The sequence below is a fragment of the Meriones unguiculatus genome, chromosome 9 (genome assembly GCF_030254825.1).
Source record: "Meriones unguiculatus strain TT.TT164.6M chromosome 9, Bangor_MerUng_6.1, whole genome shotgun sequence".
Classification (NCBI taxonomy): Eukaryota; Metazoa; Chordata; class Mammalia; order Rodentia; family Muridae; genus Meriones; species Meriones unguiculatus.
In genome coordinates this window covers 26,782,256-26,802,205 of record NC_083357.1, presented here as the reverse complement: position 1 = coordinate 26,802,205, position 19,950 = coordinate 26,782,256, and the positions used below count along the sequence as shown (strand labels likewise).

Here is a 19,950-nt window from a genome sequence, read left to right as displayed (position 1 = left end):
TCACAGGAAGGCTCAATGTCTCTGCTCTTTCCAACTATTCTAAAAACTAAGGAAAGAAGCTGCATCGGAAGCTAACTGACCTGAAGATGAAGATACATCCTGCCATCTCTGGCCACGATACCTGTTTGTTTCTAAAGCTGCTTCCCTCCACTCCTGCACACCAAGCATGTGAACCACAGCACCGCAGCTGATTTGTAATAGGAAAATCTATCAAAATAATTACCAGAATAGATCTTTCTTGTCTGTGCTAGGCTCAAATATGAAACCAAAACACTGTCTTTTCTGTCCCTAAAAAGGTGTTAGCCAGGGGTCTCCCCTCCCCCACTGCTAGTCCCCACACAGAGGATGTATGTGTGCCAAAGAGAGTGGTCTTAGAGGTGAACTGGTATCAAATGCTACCTAAATCCTATCAGTAATCTGCACTAGTTAGCTACTATGGGTAACAAATGGTCCTGTCACCGAGTTTACGATATGGGCAAACCAGTATTCTAGGTAAGTTTAGTGGAGAGATATATTGGGATGGGTTTTTGTATACCTCCCAGGCTTCACTCAAACTTCTGATCAGAAGGAGGTGGCTTTGCAATTCGTTTCTAAGGAGGTACCCGTGGAGGCATTGGCTGGGATATAGAAATCAGTCAGAGTTCCAGGCTCACTGGTCTGCTAGCAGTCAGCCTCAGAGGCTCCCAGCCTCTCCCAGGAGCTGCCAGAAAGTGTTCGTGTGGCTGAAGCCTTCACACCTAATCAGTGACCCAGAGGTCAAATCTGTAAAGTTCATCTCACTTTGACCTTATTGTGCACCTCTGAAGTTTAATCAACAAACCTAAACCACCTGCAACGGGAGGAGAATTATATAAGCTTATGAGGAATTACTCCACGATTTGTGGACATATTTTTAAAAGTACCATGGTCTTTTACCATCTCTAAGAAAAATAAGAAATCAAGAGATTCCAAACTTGTATTTGTTTCCACAGATTGGTCCACTGGCCAGATTTAATCAACAGGAGAGTTTTACCAAAGGATGCAGAATAAGGGCAATCAAGTGAGATATTAAGTCTGGTGTCTAAACCATATGTTATCAACACTTGCAAAGGACTAAAGGCTTGGTTTTAGCTTTCCCTGTTATTGTTTGGGGCTCTCTTGACCCAGTATTTCTAAATCACAACAGTTTCAGGTTGAGTACCCACATATGAAATGATTGGGAGCAGAAACATTCAGATTTGGGAACTTGGGGCTTTGGAGTATTTGCATCGACTTCGGATAAGTATCTCCATGCTCAGCATCTAAAATCTGAGGTGTTCCCACATCCAATACTTTTTGAGTGTCATGTTGATGCTCAAGATGTCCACATTTCAGGAAATGTAGGATGTTTTGAAATGGAGAAATCCCATATCATGATTTCTACAATCTCATTTCAAAACAGACTTACAGGTTCTGGGGTTTTATGCATGCAGGCTGCATTCCTTATTCAGAAATGCTGCTGTCTACCCAGAGGTTATCTATATTCCACAGTAAGAGAGCAGAAAGGAGGAAAGAGGGGTGATTGAAAACACAATGTATCTTATCAAAAGAAGATAGGATTTTTTTAAACAAAAATTTTTAAAGAACAAGGACCTCCTTGTTGTTTACCTTCCAGTGTTCCTGTCTTTGTGGAAGGATGAAATGCCCTGGCCTAGAAAGAGTCATTCCCTGAGGATGCTGTCATTTTATGGGATATTCAGCTGCATAAATGCTTATATATTCTAAACTGCCTCCGGCAACCAGATAAACAAGACATCCACAGCACAAGAGGGAGTTCAGAGAGAAACAAGTCAAGAAATATCAGTCACAAGCCTGGGTCTGTTACACAGCGAGAACCTCCCCTCAAAAGCTGATAAAACTAACAAGCCCTTAGTCTCAGTAATCAGTGAAACCAATCTTTTTCTTCTCCTTCATGGCGGTGTGTGTGTGTGTGTGTGTGTGTGTGTGATTGTCTGTGTGTCTATGTGTGTCAGTAAAGCACTGCTTGGTGCAAGCATGAGAATGTACAGGAAGCAGAGAGAAGTCCCTCGGACTTGCTGGCCAGCCAGCCTAGCCTACTCAGGAAGTCCCTGGACAGTGAGAAACCATGTATTAAAATGGCAACAAAAAAATTAATAATGACAAACTAAAGTTAAACTAGTTGAGGAATAACAGTCAAGGCTGTCCTTTATCATGTGTGTGCGTACACACACCCACATACACACACACACACACACACACACACACACACACACACTGAAAGGAAGTAAGTAGGCTATAACTCAATAGTAACTGTGTATGTGTGTTCTCTAGCCAGGAAGCCTGGGATCTATCCCCTAAACCAAAACCAGAAGAAAAATGTTCCAATTTATTTAATGGATTACATAAGACATCTTCTGTTTAGTACAAACTATCACTGTATTTGCACACTGTTGTTCCATGAAACCAGGCGTCAGTCTGGAAGCTCTTTTTGAATCAATACCTTGAGGAAAGTGTTGCAGTTGTCCCTATTAATGATGTTAAATCATTTTACTAGGTTATGGTTTAGACTGTCAAACCTGACCAGACGTAGAATCTCCTCAGAGACAAACATCTGTTTGTGTATGTGACGGAGTTCACAGAGTAGAACCAAGCAAGGAGGAACGACCCACCATGAATGTGGGTGGCAGCATTCCGTGCCCTGGGATCCTGGACTGAACAAGGTGCATCTGAGCACTGGCATGCACCATGCGCTGCTTCTCGACTGCAGGTTCAGCGTGACCGTTTCCCTCAAGTTCTTGCTGCCACAGCCCTCCTTCCATGATGGGCCAGACTGACCAATGGCTGCTTTGGTCGGGTATTTTACCACAACAGTGACAAATCTACCTATTGCAACCATTTACCAGGCATGCATACACAGAAAAATGGAGCTCTGACACCACTGTTCCCACACTGTACACAAGAGCTTTCCAAAGATCAGGTAGGATACATTTGGTTCATTCAACCTCCTGGTCAGGAAGTTTACCCACATGGTACCACCCTGCTGCCTTTAAAAGACAGAAGCTCTTACCTGCATCCGACACCAACCATTGCTATCAGGCTGGCTAATGTTCCACTTCTTCAAGACTCAGTCTTTCCCATACAACAGTCATCATTTCTGCTAGAGTCTCATACTTTCTTTCTCTAGTTTAGTCTTGCTTAAAACACTAACTTACTTCTTCAAGTTAAATGAGTTTATTTTAAAGGAAACTGCACCACACACATGAAGAACTAGAAACATTGAGTTTAGTTTTAAAAAGACTATAATAAACCCCACGAAGCTGATATTGACACTTTCCTACAGTTTCTAGGTAAGGTAGGTCTTTAGAATAGTATCAACTAATGGAGTTCTAAGGCATGTTACGTAACTCTTACTCATCAGTAACATTAAAAGTGAGGTCTACTGTCTACTCTTGGATAAAGAAGAAATTTCAATTCAAAGGTTTCAAGACAAATGCTTCCCCAAAAAACCAAATTCAGGAGCCTGCACTGTGATCCTCCTTCCATATACTACTGCCTGGCCAATCCTCAATGAGATGTCTTCACTTTAAGAAGAACACACAACATTGCCCAAGCATCTTCCTTTCTCAGCAGAGGGGCAATGTTTGGACTTGTACAATCACAGCCTTTTCCAATGAGAAAAACCACACTTCTTATATGCTGTACAAACCTCAGAGAATAGCTAGTCAGCCTGACGGCTTTGGGGCTACAGGAATAAAACAATTAGAAGCCTGTGTGACTTCACCAGGATAGGACTCGGGACCCTTGAAAGCAGAGATCAGCAAGGATTTCAGGTTAGAGGATCTCAGAGCTGGAAGGACACTGTCTGGGAAAGGGAACAGGGCAAAGAAAGGAGGGAACACGACAGGCCTCACACTCCTAACTGAGGGCTGTCAACAATTCTCAGGCATCCTCCTAAGAAGGCAGTGCAATCTGAATACAAGCTCAGTAGTGCCAAGAGGACAGCCAGCAGCGTCCACAACGTCCAAAGCTCTTACATCCAGGGTGAGCATTCCTAACACAAACCCTGAAATCCGGAACACTCCAAAATTCAAAACTAAGATCTAACATGGTAACACTAACAAAAAACTCTGCATCTGACATCACAGTGAAATTTTCTTTCATGCACAAAGATATGTACAATGTTTCATTGCATTATTTTTCAGCTATGTAAGTAAGTAGTCACAAAATGTACATTTAGACTTGAACCTCATCCCCAAGAAACCCCATTGTTTATGTTCAGATATGATATAATCTAGAAACATCTGAAACACTTTTGATCCGAAGCATTTTGGATATGGAGCACCCATCTTGTCACCGAATGATGATCTTTTCTTGGGGTGATAAAGAAAAGGAGACAACACAAGGTCATGGCCACGAACCAGCAGCAGACTCATGCTTTCATTGCACAGATGGATGCTGTGTGCATGCAGGCAATCCAAATCCTTGGGTGGCAGAGTATTTGCAATCTGAGTGAAGGGAATAAGCAACATGGCAGACACTTAACTCAGAGAAATGTGGTGCAAACAAAGCTTGAAAACAAAAGTGTGATGGAGGTGAGGTGGGCAGAACAGAAACCAAGGAGGTCCACTTAACAAATTAGATGACCATTTTCAAGGCAGTGACCCAAGCTTAGGCTGTTGTCTAATCCGGCTAAAGTCACATAGAGCTCCTGAAAATGATGCCACATAGCCTCCTCTCATCTTCTCCTGGTCCCAAGACCCCAGCTGGACACTCTCCTAGGATACTCATTTGCCACTGACATCTGGCTTCACATAGCCACTGGCACCTGCTCAACCCAGGACAAAACATTTCTGTTCCCACAATTCTGACAGCCTCTGAGACTGACGGCAACAAAGGCCCAAGTATATTTCAAAAGAGAAACCATCCATCCCAAAACCAGCCAGTCCTCTATCTCACGCTAAGGCCTTGGGTTCCTGGAGAGCATGGGTTTCTCCAAGGTGAGCAGCCAGAGCAGCAGCATAATCAGAAGGGCAAAAGCAGCCACTACTGCTACACCGGCCCAGCTGGAAAGAGCTGCTACAAAGCTTCTCAAATTCATTTCACTTTTAATCACTGGATGAGATCTTGAGCAAACATGGCTGAAGGACAAAACAGAGGAAACGGCACAACCTATCCCAAAAAAAGAAAAGTATGCTATTAGTGAAGGCACTGCTTTTGATCCAAGCACCTGGAAGGCAGAGTTCATGTCTAGCATGGTCTATATGTCTTGAGAATCAATAATAATATTTATGCAGTAGATAATGCATTAAAACAACAAAAACATGAGACCAGGAAACAAGGAAAATGAAACTAACACAGTGTTAGTATTCAGGGATGCTGGAAATGACCCAGGGGACCCAGGTCCAATTAAGAAACCAAAACTGGCATTCAAGAATGCTAATGTCGGGCTGGGGAGATGGCTCAGAGGTTAAGAGGACTGGCTGTTCTACCAAAGGTCCTGAGTTCAATTCCCAGGAACCACACGATGGTTCACAACCATCTATGGTGAGATCTGATGCCCTCTTCTGGGGAGCAGGAGAACATGTAATAAGCAAAACACTGTATACATACTAAAAAAAAAAAAAAAAAAAAAAAAAAAAAAGACTGTAAAGAATGCTAATGTCTCCAAGTCCTGATCAAGCCAGCAAACAAAATCAGATAAATGCACTGTTAGAAAGCTGGAGAAGAAACTCAAGGAAGGGAATTTGTAAAATATTATCACTAAAATAGAAGCCAGGAGTGCCACAGAATGGGCTCTGGTACCTCAGACGGTGTGTCCCTTTATCCTTGTATCTACCCATCCATCCGACATTTTTGTGCATACACTGCATTCCCAATGATTCTAGATTTCACTACTCACATGTGAATTAGGATTGTGGGGGGATTTTAATTCCACTTGCTATTCCCTAAGATCAAAGCCATGGCCCGTGTTCAGGAAAACACAAGTGCAAAGAGGAAACTCATAAATAAATGACCTCTAACATCTAAGTGACATGGCCACAAAGGTGCAGCCAATGATGAGCATACTTGCTGGAATTGAGTACTTCCTTGGAAAGGTAGCTGGCAACCTTTCTTGAGCAAAAATTTCTATGACAATATACATTTAATCCATTGTTTCTGGCACATATGATGTTGACTGGTACTATTCTAGGACAACAAACAAATGAATGAAAGTGGTACAGTGCCTGTGACCTTATCTTAACCCACAGAGTAAGGAAGATCATAAACGGGTCAATGAATAAATGAAAAGCACAGCTTCCGGACTGCCAAATGCTGGGGACAGCACTGAGGCCCTGCGTTCAGAGCCATGGCACAGCAATCAGGAAGACAGCACAAAGTCCCGAAGCTCACCAGGACCCCTTCTGCCCTAAACTCAACCAACTGATCATCCTCTGTCACCAGTAGAAAGCTGAGCCGATGAAACCATGGCTGCATAGAACAACCCAGAACAGAATAGCAAGTGACCAGAAAGGTGGTCTAAAAACCTACCCACCTAACGACAGAGCACCCAAACACAGAAAGCAAAAGCTAAAAGAATTCTTTTATCTCTTAAGTGTCAAGATTTGATGACAGCCTGGCAGGGTGCTTCATGCCTTTAATCCCAGAATTTAGGAGGTAAGGAAGAGCTCTATGAGTTCAAGGTTACCCTGATCTACATAACATGTTCCAGGACAGCCAGAGCTTTTAAACAAACAAACAAATAAAACTTGGAAGACACCTTTCAAGCAAATTGTCAGGTCAAAAACACCTTTATACTGGGGCTGATTTTAAAACACCCGTCTTCTTTGATATTCCGATGGGTAGAGTCTTCCAGAGGCCCCTTATGGAAAGCTCCTATCCTGTTCCCTGTCTTCTCCTACTTCCAATGTCTATCCCATCTGCTCTTCTGAATGAGGTTACAGCCTCTTCCCTAGGGTCCTCCTTGTTGTTTAGCTTCTTTAGGACTGTAGATTTTAGTATGTTTATCCTATATTATAAGGTTAATATCCAATTACAAGTGAGTATATATCATACGTGTCTCTCTGCTTCTGGGTTACCTCACTTAGGATGATTTTTTTCTAGTCCCATCCATTTGCCTGCAAATTTCATGATTTCCTTATTTTTAATTGCTGAGTAGTATTCTACTGTGTAAATGTACCACAATTTCTGTATCTATTCTTCAGTTGAGGGACATCTAGGTTGTTTCCAGATTCTGGCTACTCATAGCCAAACTTTGGGCAGAGTGCAGGGAACCTTATGGAAGAAGGGACAGAGAGATAGAAAGACCTGGAGGAGACAGGAACTCCACAAGGAGACCAACATGGCCAAAAACCTGGGCCCAAGGGGGCCTGCAGAGACCAATACACCAACCAAGGACCATGCATGGAAAGGACCTAGACCCACTTGCTCAGATGAAGCCCTTAGGCTGCTCAGTTTCCAAGTGGGTTTCCTAGTAAGGGGATCAGGGGCTGTCTCTGACAAGAACTCAGTGGCTGGCTCTTTGATCACCTCTCCCTGGGGGGCACAACCCTGCCACAAAGGAAGATTATGCATCAGCCCTGATGCAACCTGATAGGATAGGGTTAGATAGAAGGGGAGGGGGTCCTCCCTTATCAGTGAACTAGGGGAGGGGCATAGGGGGAGAAAGAGGAAGATGGGTGAGACTGGGAGGGGAGCAGGGAAACAAAGTGAATAAATTATAATTAATTAATTAATTTTTTAAGAATGTCCATCTCTTTTGGTGTTTTTTCAAAGCCACTTCTCCAATATTTTATGCAGAGTTGGCCCTCCCTATCCATGAATTCTACTTCCTCAGAACCAACTGAGCACAGATGTAAAATACTTAGTAAGAACAGAAAATTGTGCCTGTAAGGAATATGCAGACTTTTTTCCTTGTCACTATTTATTGAACAATATAGAATAGCTACTTCTCTAGACTGACAAGGTAATCTAAGGATGGCTGGAGGTATACAGGAGGTTGTTTATCAATTATAGGTAAACGGTAATATAGCATGGGCTTTCTAGAAGCAAAGCCCAACAGATTCCAAGGCCCACATCTTCTAATAAACTGCTAAATAATGAACATGTGAGCTAGTATACCTTGTGCCCCCACCCTCTGCAGTGGTCGGGTTGGAAACACAATACTCTGTGAGGGATTCCGTAGCTCCTGAAACTGCCCCTTTACTCAGGAACAAATGAGAGATGAATTCTTCTGGAGCTGTTCTCAATGAGGGACACTTGGCCCATAGAAGAACACTCTGAGGAGCCCACCAAATACAATGCTGCTGTGTGACAAAACATTCTCTGGGCACATAAAACACACTTCTCCTTACCCCAGACAGGGATCCCTTGACAAACCAAAGTATGGATAACATGAAAGACCAACTTAGTGAACCAACGGTTTAATTGAGGTTACTTACAGGAATGTGGGTGAGGGGTTACTTACAGAAGCAGGGATGACAGTTGTATTGCCAAAGCCCACCCCAGCACAGGAACATCTGAAGCACACTGCAAATTTAAAGGCACCTCAACAAGAGCGTGGTCTTCCCAAATGACTCAGTCATTCCAAACCTTGTCAGCTCGGCTGGTTTTTATTTCTGCCCGGAAGCTGGTCTGATCTCAAGAGTCATCTTTATAGCATGGCTTGTCTGAGATTCTTTTGCATCTTTTACGGCTTATTCTGGAAGGGAGGGGCCTGGTGAATCTGATCAGTTTCAGGAACTTCCTAAAGCTATTTTGTGTTGTTTACCTTCCAGGTTAATAAGGAACCTAACTGCAGAATAGAATGTTTCAATCTTGGAGAAAACTGTTACACAACAAGTACATCCACCCAGAATACTGCCAGCACCCGGAAAGGTTGGGAGTGCTCAAGTTCAACCTCTGAGCCAACAAACCCAGGGAAGGTCAATGCCCCTCTGACCCATTAACCTTGCCTGGACACAGCTTGTCCAGGAGCAGAGCCAAGTTTTAGCTTCATCAGGCTTGTTCACCATGACATGCTGCCAGCCAGTACAAAAGTGCATATTAATAATGGGAGAAAAAAATGACAAACTTTAGTGAGTGGGAAGCCTAAGGAGGCAGGATTTCTACTGCTGAGACTGAAAACCAATGCTAAGAAGTTAATCGACTAGACCCCACCAAGACACCAGATGGCCTGGGAAGTATTTGGGGATTTTTTTTTTTTAAAGCTTACAACCAACACACCCATCTGGTAGCATATAGAAATTATGTTTGTCCTGAGAGGGGAGGGAGGGGGAAGAGAGAATATATCCAAATCCACCCATATAATTGAGGTTGATAAATAGGGTTCTGAAAGTGCAGAGGCAGAGAGGAAAGAAATATAAACACACAAAAAGATAAAAGCATAATTTATCTGAACCATTAGAGTCAGCAGCGTCATATAAACTTTTTACTAGACAACTCCACGACAAAAAAAATATAGGTTCAAATTGCTGAATCATTGTTCAGATGTAAATGGGATTCCTAAAACTTTTATGGGTAGTTAAAATTAGTTTACAACATAAAGTAAACAAGAAAAGCCAGCTATAAAGCCAAACCATGGGAATAGACCTTCCCAAATATATGCATCTTGCTGAGAAGAATTACAACAACCCGAAGCATCTAGAAATGATCACATTAATCAGTTTTAACATCAAACTTGGCTGTATTTGATGATAAAAATGTTAATTTAATTTGATTAAATGTTCACACTAGTATTGGAAAACATTTACTTCATGGGGGAAAAAAAGGTTGCTAGTGAGAGGCACACGGGCTCAAACACAAACATCTTCCTCACTCAGTCATCACCCAAGATCCTCCGGACTTCCTCATGAAAGCTGCAGATGTATCCAATGGTTGGATCAGGACTGCATGCTAATAAAGGCAGGTGCCAAATTTCCCTTCTCTTGGCCAGGACTCAATCATTCATGAGCTCTTTTTTTTTTTTTTTTTTTTTTTTTCTTTTTTCTTTTCGGCTGCATCTCAATGGTTCAGAGCAGAACTCTCCATGCTTTTTGAACATGAGTTTCTTCTTTCCCCCCCACCCCCAACCTCCAAAGCTTTTTTGATAACAGTCAGATCAAGAGTTGGTTTCTGTAGCCTTGGCTGGCCTCTGGCACGTTCGAACTTCTGGCATGGGGAGCGGGCATAGGGTCTGGTGTAGCTGTGTGGGGTCCCTGGGGCCACAATGCCAGTATACCTCTGGGCCCTTCCGAGGACTAGAGAGGAGCACCGTGCTTCGGCCCTGGGGAGACTCGAGGGCCAGCTGGTCGAAGGTGAGGATCTTAGCCCCAGCCTAGAGGACGCAACTTCCGGCTGGACGGCTCACTCGCAGTGCACACAGCTTGGGCGCTCCCAGAATCCTCACATCATCTGTGACCATCCCCACAACCATAGCTGTTTTGTTCTCTCGGCCGAAGATGAAAGCTTTCGGCTCATGGGTGACAAGGACAGAGGTGGCCGGTTATTGCAGCTCATAAATAACCCTTTCAGTACAACCTGATTGAGGGTGGAGTTGGTTCGTCTGGCCCAAAACCTATACATCTTGACTAGCGGCTGCAGGTAATTATCCTGGCTCTTGGGCTCCTTGCGCCGAACCCATGATGGCGTCTCCTGCTCGGCCAGGTCCAGAAACACTGAACCCCGCCGAAATGGGTGGGGAAAGGGCTCTGGGAACATGAGTCTCTTATTCCACGGAAGTCTTGTATGGCATATTTCCACCGCTGATCCCAGTGTGTGGTAACTGTGGATTCAGTAGTGCTCAGCTGGCAGCTGATATTTTTAGAATTACAGGACATGGAACCCCCCACCCTTGGTTGGCCTCCTTGACTCAGTCTTTTTGTGTTAAAAAGATGGTTTCTCAGCAGCACGTCCAGCTGTAGCTCTCATATTTAAGAGTCGGCATTTGTATGCGGGCCCAAATAAGTTAAAACAGAATTCTTTGCTTTCTTTTTCCCTTTTGGGAAGACAAGAGAAAAATTAAAAACAGAAGAACGGGAGAAGCCAGAAGAGTTCCGTACTGTTTAACAGCAGTTCACACTATGCATGCTAGGGTTTTGCGGCTACCATTTGTAAAAGGTGTTCTGTTGTCTGTTTTGATGGGGTGTCACTCTGTACCCCAGGCTCGTCTTGAACTTGTTTTCAATCGTCTGCCTCCATTTCCCAAGTGCTGGGCTAGACCCAGGATTAAGGAACTCTTCACTGCCTGGCCTTGATAAGCCTGGTGGTACACGGTTGATATAACAGACTTCAGGATGTGAGAAAGGGTCCAAACTGCTGAACAGGCCATCTCATCGCTCACAGCATTTAGGCAAAGAAAGGAAACTTTCGTACCTGCGAGTTTGTTCAGCTGGACAATATGACAGTTCATTTCTGAGGGGGCCACAGGTACACAGAAAGCACTTTGCCATACCTCAACACAGCAAGGCTGCCTGCTGTATTGTTCTGTGCAACTCCTCCCAAAATCCAGCTGCAGCCAATGAGAGGATCATGAGGTTGGATTGACAGGCAGTGACTTGGCCTCAAGGGTTGCTATGTCCAGAGTATATGGCCACAAAAGCAACTTCACATGTGTGGAGACCAGAAGGTACTTAAGGGCCATTTTATATTTAGACATGATGCTGATATGGCTCTCCAGCATGAGCCAACTATAGAGCATGGCTGGCACTGGCCCTGAGAAGGGGGCTATGAGTCAGCACAAAATGGCTGCCACCAAATGTCTAGGACACCCCAAAAGTAAACATTGATGTAATCTGTTATGTAATTATGTTTGACAGAATGGCATTTTTGTGAGGGTTCCTTATAAATATGGACTTAAGGTCAGAGCCTCCTTGCTTTTGCCAGCCTGTGTCTTCCTGGATGCCTGCCGGTGCCTGCCTGCCTAGCATCCTTGCCTGGACTGAATAGAGTAGCTCTTATCTGCCCAAGCCTCCTCACAGTCTCTTCAATCGCTCAGCTTCCCCTGAACCCCCTGCTTTCGTGGCGTCTGAGCATGTTCCTCACAACACAGCCTTGTGTTCACTTGCCCCCTGACTTCCGCTGCAAAAGGCAGTCCTTACCTTGGCAGGATGCAGCAATGCAGTGCCATGTTGGGAGCAGGGGGCAGCCATCACCAAATTATCACAGCTTCTCACATGTTGACCATGGACAACAAATTTCTGTTGTTTAAAATTAGTTCTACCAGGTATTGTGTTAGAGCAACCGAAACAGAGTCCAAAGTTGCCACTTGGTTCTGTTTAACGTTGGTAGTCTAGTCACCTATTAAAATGCACACATTTTTATAGCTGTTTTGTTTATGGCTTTTTAGACAGAGTCTCCCTGTGTTGACTAAGCTAGTCTTGAAATCACTATGTAGCCTGGGCCAGTCTTTTAAACTCTCAATCCTCCTGCTTCATCTAATGCTGGGATCACTACCCGCCACCATGCCTAGCAAAGCTTAACTTTTAGATTTGTTAAGGCAGTATGTGGAAAAGTCACTCACTCTTTTTTTTTTCTTTAATGTAAGCAGTTGCTTCAACACAGACTAGAAAGCTTTCCATTGGCGCTGTGGTAACCAGCCCCTACCACCACCCTTACTCTTCTTGTCTGGACGCTGAAATACATTAGGAACAGCGCTGCACATCATGTTCTGCTCCTCTCCTTGGGAGTCTCATACATGACAGCCAGAGGGAAGTTTAAGGAACAAGTGTTCTGCATCTGAGAGCCTCAGAGATGCAGGCAGTCCTTGAGTGCCTTAGCCAGGGAGCTACTTCCAACCAACACCCTTCATTTAGTAGTATTAACAGGTATTTCTGGAACAAGATGGAAGAATTGAGCAATTTGGAGGTGTGTAACTCTGTAACAAGATGCTTTCACTTCCGGGCTGGCTTCCATCCCCCTCCTTGTCATGGACATGTTTATACCGATAGGAACAAGTTAACTGCCATGTGTGTGAGTCCTTGGAGGCTGGACTGTACCTGAACACATGAACAAATTCAGTGAAGGAACAGATAACTTCCTTGAGGACACAGGGGTCGGGGGGCCATGACTTCTAGAAACTAGGAGTCCACCTACAATTCAGCTCTGAGAGCCTGTGAGTGGAAACAGATAGCGTGGATGAACGAAGCACCCACAGTTAACATTAATGTCCTCGGCACAGTCCATAGCCTCACGGTAGTTCCTTTGTTATGATATCCCCGAGTGAGCATATTAGGGCTTATCTATACAGAACACTGAGTCCCACTATAAACTTGCGAAATACTTTAGGAAATCACATCTAATAAAGGCAAGAGAAAAACAGCAGAAGTCTCCTGGATGGTTCCAAGAAAGTACAGATAAGTCAGCAGGCTCTAATGGGCCCACAAGGTTGTAGTCTGAGTCACTTCACCAGGGGACAGCTCCTGGCATCGAGAACACCCAACATTAAGGGCTGCCTTACCAATCCAAAGATACTAGCTCCTTAGGCAGTCAGGGCTGGGGTTCCTACCTCGGCCCCTTACTGAGCTGACTGTATCTAAACTAGTTAATTATAGACCCTGTGAATCTATTTCCTTCTCTAGAGAAATAACAGCATCAGTCCTTCACTGGGGAGTCGTTACAAAATTAGATAGTATGCATACAGTGTTGAGTAGAAAACCAAACAGGTTTGAAAGCTACAATTACTGTTTTGAGAAAACTAATCCAGACAAAGCAGTAAAAAAGACAAAATGAAAGAGAAGGAGACCTGTTCATAAACTGCCAATTCAATAGCATTACGCCTTGGGAATGGCAGCTTCCTATAAAAGGAGAAGTATACTTAGCATATGACCAAGCAATTACACTCAAGGGTGTTTATCTCAGATAAACGGAAACTTATATTGACTCCAAAGACTATAAACAAATGTTGCTACTTGCTAGTATCTTCATAAGCACCCCAAACTAAAAAAATAATAATAATGTCCTTCAAGAGTTGGATGGTTAAACAAACCATCCTACAACCATAGTGGAGTATGATTCAGCAATAGAAAGGAGCAAGCAGCTCAGATGGCTCAAAGAATCATGATGAGTGAAAAAAGCCAATCCCCAAAGGTTTTGACCTCGGTGAGAGAATGCACGGATCTACAACTACATCTGCAAATAACCGACATGTGCATAGGTGTGTGCATGCTAAACCAAGGAGATCCTAACCAAGTCTGTGAACACATCACTGTTGGTTTCCAGGTTCTGAGAGTCTAATGTCATTACATCAATGAGGTCAGGAATGCATGGGACTTCTAGCACTACCCCTACCTTGGGGTGGGGGATTTTTCCCCCCCACGGGAGTATTTCTGGATGTGTAATTCCAGAAATGTGTAAGAGTACCGGAGGATTCAATAATGAATCAGACTATCAGGAGTAGAAAGATGGTTCAACGGTTAAGAGCACTGGCTGCCCTTGCAGAGGACCCAGCTTCAGTGCCAAGCACCCACATGATGGCTCAGTCTGTAACTCCAGCTCCAAGAATATGATGTCCTCTTCTAGTGTCCATGGGCACCAGACACACGATGGTGCAGACATACATGTAAGAAAACTCTCACATAAACTAAAAGTAGTTAAGTCTTGGCTCCACCATTAAAAGCATTTGTCATTCCTCCAGAAGACCCAGGTTCAGTTCCCAATACTCACATGACAGCTAATACTCATCTGTAACTCTAGTTTCAGAGGGTCCAATGTCCTTTTCCCACCTCCAAAGGCACTGCATGCAAATACATATACATGCAGTCAAAACATCCACACACAAAAAGTAAAAAAAAGAACAAAAAAAAAAACCCAGTTTTTAAAAAAATAACAAAACGATCAAGGCATTGTGGGATGCACCTTTAATGTACCTTTAATGCACTGGGATGCACTCAGGAGGCAGAAGCAGGCAAGTCTCTGAGTTCAAGGCCAGTCTGGTCTACATACTGAGCTTGAAGACAGGCAGAGTTACACAGTGAGACCCTGCCTTGGAGAATTAATTAAATCTTTACACAAGTTTTAATGTATAATTAATTTTTACACAAGTTTTTTCCTGTATAAAACAGAGAGGAGTTTACTGCTCTTCACAAAGTAAATGATGGCTAGAAAAAATTTGGAAATTAACATTCTAGTGGGCCAGGAAAATAAAAAGTCTTTCTTAAAAGTAGCATATGGCTCAGCTCCCAGGCTCACAGGACAGACAAGATCATGAACAGACAAAACCAGACTCTAATCGAACCCTCTTGCCTTCCCATCAATAGTTGTACTGGGTCACAGCCACACCCATTACTTTATGTGATGTTTATGAATGCTTCCACTCCTCTTTAGCTGGGCTGAGTGGTTCCAGCAGAGATTTCATATCCTACACCAAAAGTATTTATTGCCAATCCCTTGGCAGGGACACTTCACAACCCTGGGGCTGGAAAACTAAGTTCAAATACCAGAGGCTTCTCTCAGTTAAGGTGCAGCCACTGCCAAAATGCCTTTTCTCTCTTAGGAGGACCTACCAATCACCCATCATTCCAAAACCGGGGCAGAGGCATGTGACTGGAGTAGGGCCAACTTAGCTGCAAGAGAGGCTGAACTGTGAACAGCATATACTCTAACAAATTGTCCAGGACTCAAAGCAGGGACGGACAAATGGAGAAAGTGGTTTCCCACAGCAGACAGGCAAAGAAACCACAAAGGAAAGGCACTGAGGGTGTGGTCAGAGCTAACAACCAGAACCCAAATGAGTAGATACTGTTGTCTGTAGCTCTACTCAAACACTGGGTTTCCAGCCAATTTGACCATTAGAGGTATTAATCTTTGTCAATATTTGCTGGGCCCACACTTCTATTTGTGCGCATTCATCTTCAGTTTCCTGTCTCACCTTCTACACCGTATATTTACTCCTGGCTATAAGTGCTTAGAATTCCTTCCTAATGTTCAGAGTTTGCTAGGAGGTGACACAGTAGCCAACTCAGAGCCTTTTTAATCGTTGTGTTTATGATGAAGTTAATTTTAAAGAAAAGATGTAGCCAGTCAGCCCTAATATGTTAAGAACTTTCTATAAGAAAACAGACTTTGTTCACTGGATAGCACACCTTCCTGCTCCTAAAACTGACTAACACAAATGTCTTCCCTGATCAAAGCTCCATCTATCTGAAGCTTAGGAGTAAGTAGACATTGAGAGAGAGAGAGAAAGAGCGAGAAATATTTCAGTTACTACAGGGACTCATTCTTAACATCTCTGTTAAGTTTTACAGCGTTCTCTGTCTCCTGAGGGTGCTGGATCCCACTCGGGCACCCTGGCACAAACTGAGGACTTGTGACTCACAGATTTATCCCAGCTAACAACTGCTGCCGACATGTTTCCAATTGAGACAAACACAAGACTGGCTGGAGGAAGGTGACAGAAAAAAAGCACATATCATTAGTGCTGAAGATGAGTGACAGAAGGTCCAAGTTCAAGGCCCCTCAGAAATTGTCTTGAAAAATACATAAGAAATATACTGTGGGGCGTTGGGGTGTGTGTGTATGTGTGTGTACATGTAGAGGACAGAGAAGGAGGCACAGTATCCTGCTCAGTCACTGTGACTTATTTCGTTGACACAAGGTTTTTCACTAAACCCGGAGCTGGTCTGGTACCAAGTAAACCCCAGCAGCTGTCCTGTATCCATCCCTACTGCAGTGTAGTTATAGGCCTAGCCATGGCTACACCAAGCCTTTTGTTTTTTACCATCTGGGTGTGTGTGTGAGAAAGAAAGAAAGAGAGAGAGAGAGAGAGAATATATGTAAGGGCCTAAGGTGACCAGAAGAGGGCCTCAAATCTACCTGAATGCTGGGAACCAACCCTGTTCCTGGAAAAAAAAAAAAAAAAGCAGAAAGTGTTCTTTACTGCTGAGCTATTCCTCCAGACCCAATGCCAACATTTTCACCTGGGTGCCAGTGATTTGAACCCAGCTCCTCATGCTTGCAAAGCTAATGTTCTCACCCCTTGAGCCTACTCTCCAGCCACAGAACTCTTCAATCCTGCTTGACTGCCTCAGGTTCTTCCCTGGGTTAATACCCTTCACAAGGTTCCTGTTCCCTCTCACCAGCTCCCCCCGCCCCCCCCCCGCCCCAAGATAAAACTAATATCACACACCCTACGTTCATTGGAAGTGGAATTTCTAAATACAGAGGTCACAATTTCATAGGAAGATTTCTTGAGGCACCCAGAAAATAAAACCCGAAACTTGTAGGAAGCGACGTTCCAAACCTAAAGTTAACTTCGGCACGTCTGCCAAAAATGATTTTTCCAGACCTGACAAGACAGAGGCCTGACACAGCAGGTGACACCTCTTTATCAGCTCCAAGAACTACAGGGCACATAATTAGCACCCAATTAGTTATTAATAACTTAATATTCACACATCTGCTGAAACTCTCTAGGTGCACAGAGTAATTTCAATGTGATTACGATCATCTCTGTTAGGGTAGGTGCTGTATAAATAATGAATTTGTTTCCAGAGCCTGGGGGGAGGAAAAGCGAAAACCAGACAGCTCGTCTGTTCCACCCTGCAAAATACTAAGGGTTATAGGGGTTGGGGGGAGGGATAAACCCTAACATACATTCAAGACTTAAATTTAAATATTACAGTATATATCAATCTGACCATTCAACAGTATTTGTTGTCTTTCAGCTATATGGAAGCACTGTGTTGGATGCAATGCTTCAACGTGCTACTAATGAAGCAAGGATGTCAGCCAGCCACTGTGGGAAGGGCCAATCACCCTAGCAATGGAGAGAATGAGGTTCAAGGCCAGCCAAGACTACATATAAACCAAAGACTGGAGTTGGGCTTGGCAGTGGATGTGCAAAGCCCTGGATTCTATTCCCCCAGCACCACAATCAAATTTAAATTTTTTAAGAAGCTAGTATATCAAGTATCATCATTGATGAAGATGCTTTCATGTGCCACTTGAGCTTCTAGTCATTGTAAACATGTATGTATGCCTTACTCTATTGCTTTACTTAGGGAAATACTCTCACTGTAAGGTTACTGTTATCAGTAACTTAAGACATGGAGAAACCCAGGCAGGTAATCTGCCAGTGATGAAAACATTTTGTGAGGCACAGCCTGGACCCAGACTGAGTTCTCTCTGCACTGCTGCCTTTGCCCACAAGCACCATAGGCATGTTAACCTACCCCCTGCAAGGACTCATGCAGTATGTCCACATGGCGTGCTGGAGAGATGGTTCAGAGCTGAGTGCTTACTGCTCTTGCAGAGGCCCTGAACTCAGTTCCCAACCCCACAGTGAGCAGCTCCCGAACACCTCAAACTCCAGCTTCAGGGAGTCCAGCCTCTCCTCAGGCAACCGCACTACTGCATATCACACACACACACACACACACACACACACACACACTAATAATTTAAAGGGGGGGGGCCCTCGTGGGTGGGTTTGCAGGGCAGTGACGGTCCTGAATGCTCTATTTGGCCAGGTCTGGGCAAAAATCTTGCTTTCACTGTTGACATGGTAATCCTGGACAAGTTACTTTGTCTCCCTATCATGCTGCCTGCCTCTCATTTTCACAATAAAACTTCTGAATTGGTCTTAAAGTGCAGGCTCTCCACCCCAGCTATCAGCTTTCCAAACTCGCTACTGGGTTGGCACTGGCTGCACAGCCCTTCTCTGCAAGGTCTGGGTGAGAAAAGAGCTACTTGCCGATTGTGGACCTTTCCAGATCATGAGACATTTGCATATGCACAATGAGATGTGTGTGGGAAGGACCCAAGTCTACACTTGACACGGATTTTGTGTACACCACACACACAGAGCCCCTTTCATTTCATAGCGTCCCTCCAGTGCACCAGCATTTCAGCTGTGACCCGGTTCAGGCGGCAGGTGCGGAATTTTCCACTCCACGTCAGGCCAGCTCATAAAGTTTCAGATTTGAGAGGCTCCACTTTTAACAAACATCCCTTATCCACACAGGGAGCCTGACTTTGGGGCACATGGAAACACAAAGCAATGACACACCATGTCCGTCTCTCAAGGATGGGGCCATCTCATGGTGTGAAGAGAAGAAAGAGAAAACACATCACTGCCCTGTTGTGTTCAACACCAAACACATTTCTGTGACAGAACTAAATTACACCACAGCCGGCTACACTCAAGCTGCCCAAATCAAACCAAAACATTTTAGACAGTGGTAATGACTCCTATTAAATTCTTTCTTGGGCTGGAAAAAAAGGCTAAGAGAAGAGCTGGCCTCCCGAGCAGGAAGATCTGAGCTCAGATCCCCAGAGCCCAGGTGGAAAGTAAGGTGCTGTGTGAACACCCATGATTCCCCTGGGAGCTTAATGGCTCTCGACCTACATATTGAGGTTCCAGCCAACCAGGGAGCTTGTCTCAAACAAAGGATGGAAGAGCCCTGAGGACCAACACAAGAAGTGGTCCTCTGCCCTCCAAATACAGCACGGTGCAAGGCACACTTGCAGCCACGTGCTCTTGCACACTCGCACACATGCACAGCTCTTTCTCTAAAGTTGCACAAACCGCACTTCACAGGCACCGCCTACCAGTTCATCTGCAGCCCTCCATGTTTACAAAGAAAAACGTCCTTCTCACTAGTAAACAGCAGAGCCTAAGTGGGGACTCAGTATTTTAGTGTCATGAGAATGATGAATATCCACCGGAGCTTACAGATGTCGCTTAAACAGGCATCAGAGGAACAATTAGGAGCTGCCCATTTCTCCTAAGAACAGTTCCTGGAAGATTTCAGCCATGAAAGACAACTGTATGAGCATTAGTGAACTTCTGCACAATTTGGGGAAGAATAAGCAGTAACTGAAAATGGGGTTTAGAGCATTATCTCAGAAGTTAAGAGCATACACTGCTCTTCCAGAGAACCCTGGTTTGGCCCCCAGCACCTACTCAGTGGCTCACAACTACCTCCAACTCCAGTTCCAAAGAGCCAATGCCCTCTTCAGGCCTCCACACACACATGCATTCATAATCACAGATTTTCT

General features: G+C 44.2%; 1 protein-coding gene and 1 pseudogene across 2 annotated transcripts in view; both read right to left on the bottom strand.

The window, feature by feature from the left end:
• Ptprg (protein tyrosine phosphatase receptor type G) overlaps nt 1-19,950 on the bottom strand; it is a 684,542-nt gene that overhangs the window by 586,633 nt on the left and 77,959 nt on the right. The gene's annotated exons all lie outside the window — the stretch shown is intronic.
• On the bottom strand, nt 10,071-16,997 carry LOC110539442 (large ribosomal subunit protein eL18-like; annotated as a pseudogene).